Consider the following 5,672-nt stretch of genomic DNA (forward strand, 5'->3'; position numbering starts at 1 on the left):
ATGGTTGCACAACAATATGAATGGACTGAGTGCTGCTGCTGCTGCTGCTAAGTCGCTTCAGTCGTGTCCGACTCTGTGCAACCCCAGAGATGGCAGCCCACCAGGCTCCCCCGTCCCTGGGATTCTCCAGGCAAGAACACTGGAGTGGGTTGCCATTTCCTTCTCCAATGCATGAGAGTGAAAAGTGAAAGGGAAGTCGCTCAGTCGTGTCCAACTCTTAGCGACCCCATGGACTGCAGCCCACCAGGCTCCTCCATCCATGGGATTTTCCAGGCAAGATTATTGGAGTGGGGTGCCATTGCCTTCTCCAGTACTGAATGCTACAGAACTGTATATCTGGAAGTGGTTAAAATAGTGAATTTTATGTTACGTTTATTTTTCCACCTTTCTTCTTGTTACTTGTTTTCTTTCTCCTTTTTGGCCATGCAGTGAGACATGTGGAATCTTAGTTCCCCAACCAGGGACCAAACCCACACTCTGTGCAGTGGAAGCTCAAAGTCTTAACAACTGGGTCACCAGGGAAGTCCTTATTTTACCATGATTTAAAAATAAAGTGGAGTAGCAGGCTGTTCAGTGGTGGGGAAAGCCTGGCCCATGAGCTGGAGAGACAGCAGAGCTGGGATGAGCTGGAGTGGAGGTTGGCCTGGTCAGAACTGGGACGAGACAGGAGAGGAGGTCAGCATGCCCTAGTGAGCTCTGAAGTCCAGCTGAGAAACTGGGACTTGAGATCCTCACTGAGTCACTCCTTGGAGTCAAACCCTTGCCTCCTGGTTAAAATGAACACTTTCCTGGGGGTGAGTTAACCCAGGGACTCTATATCTCGCATATCAAGTTAATGCAGATGGGTTTGCAAGCCAGCCACTAGTGGTGGGTTTATGGTTAGAGTGGGGACAGAGTGCAGCCCTCCTGATGGGCAAGTCTCGAGCAGAAAGACACCCCCTCATTGTCCAGACTATCATAGCTCTGGGCTTGTATTGCAGTTCCTCTGTTCAGAGTCAGAGGAATGTGCTCTTAACTGTTCTGTGCCTCAGTTTCCTCATCTGTAATCTGGGGACAATGTAACCTTGTGGGGCAGGGATAAAAAGAAAAAAGGTCCATGTGAAGAGTCTGCCACTTTTGTCTTGTCCTTCCAAGGAAGAAGGCTGGCCTGTTGGCATGCTATTTCAGAGGAAGTGAGAAAGGGCAAAGCCCAGAGTGGGTCAAATTTTTTTTAAAAAGTGAAAATGGGGCTTCCCTGGTGACTCAGATGGTAAAGAATCTGACTGCAATGAAGGAGACCTGGGTTCGATCCCTGGTTCGGAAAGATCCCCCCGATGAGGCAATGGCTACCCACTCCAGTATTCTTGCCTGAAGAACCCTGTGGACAGAGGAACCTGGCGGACTACAGTCCATGGGGTCGCAAAGACATGACTAAGCCATTTATCACTAAGTAAGAATGAAGGGGGAGGGAGGAAGAAGAGACCCACAGAACCATTCCTGGTTTGGGGCTGTGGGAAGAGAGAGGCAGAGGAGATGGGCTAAGGAGTGGCACTTAGGGAGATAAGAAGTCCCCCTGTTTCATAGATATACTTTCCCCATGGCGCATGTGCTTCCTCGGGAGGTTTTCAGAAAAGACCTATTGTGTTAATTTTCAAGCTGTCTTGGAATTCTGAGCTTCTTTTAAAACAAATTTTATTTTTTTAATTTAATTTAAAAAATTTGAGGGGCCATACTGTGTAGCATGAAGGATCTTAGTTCCCCGACCAGGGATGGAACCCGGGGCCCCTACATTGGGAGTGCAGAGTCTTAACCCTGAACCACCAAGGAAGCCCCTCTGAGCTTCTTTTGAATACTGTTCTAGGACTTGAGGTGACTCATTATATCTGGTTTACATTTGCAAAACACCCAGTGCATTGTAGGGGTTCCACAAATGCTCCCAGTTATTTTGGAAGAAGACAGACCTGAGAGCTGGGGAGACAAGGCCTGGGTATTTTCAAAGAGCAGAACACTTCCTGAGATTCCAGGCTACTAGGTGAGGTCAAAGGAATGGTAGGCCCCTAAACCCTCCCTCCTCTTTAGAGCTGCACTGACCAGTATGGTATCTACCTGTCACATGTTGTATTTAAATTTCAAAAAAATTTTTAAAAACTCAGTTCCTAAGTCAAACTTCCTAAGTCAAGCACAAGAGGCATTCAATAGTCACACGCAGCTAGTGGCTACCACTCAGGCCCACGCAGCAGAGAATACTTCCTTCAGCACGGACTCTGCTCTAGAAAGATGAGGGAAAAGCCCAAGTAGGTTGATGTTTGTTTATATCCTGACTGGTTCCCAAAAGGATCTGAAGCAGCTGAGGACTGCCCGTGGCCCTGAGCCCAGTGCCCTCTGGCTACAGATGGGAAGGCTGGCGTGTGGGCTGAACTGGGTCACGAGTGGAGTAGCAAAGAGAAGAGGCCCCCGTGGGCTGAGCTCCGGGGCCCAGATAGGAAGTGGGAGGGAAGGCGGAGGTGGGGATGTTGTGGGAGTGAGTGTCAAAGGACAAGGCCGTGAGCAGTCAGATGTTGAGCAATGTGAGAGTGAGGGGAAAGATCTCTGTTCCTCTTAGCAATATACGGTTATCTCACTTGTTTAATCAAGGAGTCCCCGATGCCCTTCTGTTCTTAGATACAGATTCCAAATTCCAGCTAATCAGAGGCAATTACAGGATATGGCTGGCTGGGTGCAAGTTCTGACTGGCAGTACGCTGGGTAGGATGCCTGCATTCGTGCTCACCGCCTGGCTGGTGTGTTCGTCCCAGAGGTGGCAGGGCCGGGAGTCATCCTTCTCGGGGTGATGTGAGTGGAAGGTTCTAGCGGAAGGGGGCCAGGTCCTGAGTGTACTCCTGTGGCACTTTCAAAGCAAAGATACCCTTTAGGAGGATGGATTTTCTTTTTGAGGGCAAATCAAGAGCTCAAAAAAAAAAATGTTCACTCGATTTGATTTTTTTGTTAAACTCATTTCTTGGGATTAAGACAAGCCAAACATATATTAAGATGATTTTAATTTAAGCTTTGTTGGAAAGTTCAAAGACATCACAGGGCGAGATGGGGTGCCAAGGCAAGCAGCTTCTTATTGCTTAATTTGAGATAATATATTCCCATAGATTTAAGTTTTACTTTTATTTTGAGGTGTAACAGACTTACAGCAAAAAGCGCTCATCTTTAATGTAGAGCTTGGTGAATTTCTGCATATGTATGTACCTGTGTAGCCTCCACCCAGAACAAGACTCAGAACATTTCCAATACCCTAGAGAGTTCTCTCACGCTTCCTCCTAGTCAATTCCCCTTCCCAGAGGTAATTTCTATTCTGATTTCTACAGCTGTCAGTTTAGCCCGTTCTTTATTTATGCATTATTTGGGGCTGCACTGGGGCTTCGGTGCTGCGCTCGGGCTTTCTTGAGTTGCAGCGAGCAGGGGATACCCTTGGTTTCAGAGCACGAGCTCCAGGCACACGGGCTTTAGTAGTTGCAGCACGCAGCCTCCATAGTTGTGGCTCTAGGGCTTGGTTGCTGCTCGGCACGTGGAATCTTCCCAGACCAGGGATGGAAACGCATGTCTCCCATATTGGGGGCCGATTCCTGTCTACTGCACCACCAGGGAAGTCCTAGTCTGTTCCTGAACTTCATACAAATGGGATCATATAGTACATATGGCCCATGTCTGGCTCCTTTCACTCATAAGTCCATGAACTTTTTAAGGAAAATTTAATGAATACAGATCCACAATCCTTTGCCTATGACCACTGGGGCCTAATAAGTTTTGGAAATGCAGGATTTTTCATAGTTTAGAAAGGTGGCTTGATGAGATCACTTACACTGTATATATTATAAAATGCCCCCAGCAGGGTCTAGGGCAGCACTGGGTAAACATACAAACATTTCTGAGAAAAGTCTTTGAATATTCACACACTAAGTAGTGTAAATAAAGGCTGTAAATAGCACCCCCCCCACTCCCCCTCAGTTGAGGTTGGTTTTGCAGCTAAAGAAGTTCACCTCGGGTTAGGCTTTGCAGTCAAATGACTTAAGATAAAACGCTTTCAGAGGTTTGGGGTTTTTGAACCGAAAAAAAGAATAGTGAACCTGTTAGTTCCCGATGAGCCATCGGCTCTGTGGGAGGCAAGCACCCGGATCCAGGGCTGATAGAAGGTTACAGAAAGCAGCCCCCACCCCACCCCCTCCCCCGCCCAGCCCTCTGGAAGTGTGCACCAAGCCGGTCCGTCAGGAGCAGAGTTTCTTGGTTAGGGCTGTTGGCGGGTCCACACATGAGCTTCCGACGCTGAAGAAGCATGTGTCTTGGGCATTTTTCTGAGATCTCTATCTTTGCTTAGATTTTCAAAAGAAGTCTACACAAATGAGGCTTAGAGCTTAGTTAGAGGGTGCCCTTGAGGGTCAAAGCGGTGCTTAGTTAGAGCTCCTCTGCTTGGACCTGGCTGTCTAACAGACTGTCTCTGATGACAGACTCTCAGTGACGATCAGATGAGGTGGTGACAGGCGGCAACCGTGCACAGAGAGGCTGAGGTGTGGAGAGGGAGGGGGAAGGAGGAGAATTTGGGGTTGGAGTTAGGGATGAGTGTGAGGGGAGCCAAGAAGAAAATATACATGGGTCGCTCCCGGCCCCTGTGTACACTGTGTGGGTCTGAGCCCAGGAGAGTTTCTCCCTGGGGTTGGGGGTTATGTCTTGAGTTTAGGAGCCTACATGGAACATTTACTTTCTGTCCAGGGCTGAGGATGCGAAGAGAAATAAGCACTTCTCCCTGTCTGTAAGCCTGTGGGAGCTAGACTGTATCTCTCTGATGGGTTCCCATTCCACCCCTCTCCACCACTAAAGGAAACACACACACACACACCCCCCCCAGGAGTGACCTCGCAATACAGGTTTCAGGCTCTAAACCTTTTGGGCTTTCTCCCACCCCACCCTCCTAGGTCCCATGTTGATAAAGACCAGTCGAAAGGAAGGAAGGCTTTCTTTGCTGACAGCAACGTGCAGCCACTAAGGTGATGTGTTTCTCAGAGGTGTGGAGTGGTGTTGCTGGCGTTTTAGTTCCTTTCCAATATCACCCCCCCTTTTTTTTTTTGCTGTGCCACTTGGCATGGGGGATCTTAGTTCCCTGGCCGGGGACTGAATCTGTGCCCCCTACAGTGGAAGCTCAGAGTTGTAACCACTGGGCCACCAGGGAAGTCCCATTTTCCCCACCACTTAGCTGTGTGACCTTGGACCAGTGGCCTACTGCTCCCTACTTTACAGGATGTTGTGAGGATCAAAGGGAAGAGTATGGAGGAAGACATCAATGGCAAGGCTTACACAGGTCTGAACTATGCTCACAATGTGTGTGCTGTGTTCCCGATCTCACAGGCAACCCGCACTCAGCACCTGAAGTAGCAGCATGTTAGGGGTTGTCATTCTACCTGTGAGGCACCCAGGGGCACTATGGGGCTGTATGGCCTCATGGGTGACCCACTAACAGGTTCTCTGCACCCCTCAATGTGGTTTTACTCTCTGGTTGCAATAGTTCTTAGGAAAATAGTTGCTTGTTAACAGATGATAATAGCCCAAGAAAAGTTATTTTTCATTATAGCCCCCAAGGCTCAATGCCTACAAGTGCTCAAGAACTGATTAAGCTAAAGATTTGCAGGGAATTCCCTGGTGGTCGGTGGCTAA

Source organism: Capra hircus, chromosome 23, assembly GCF_001704415.2.
Source record: "Capra hircus breed San Clemente chromosome 23, ASM170441v1, whole genome shotgun sequence".
Taxonomy (NCBI): Eukaryota; Metazoa; Chordata; class Mammalia; order Artiodactyla; family Bovidae; genus Capra; species Capra hircus.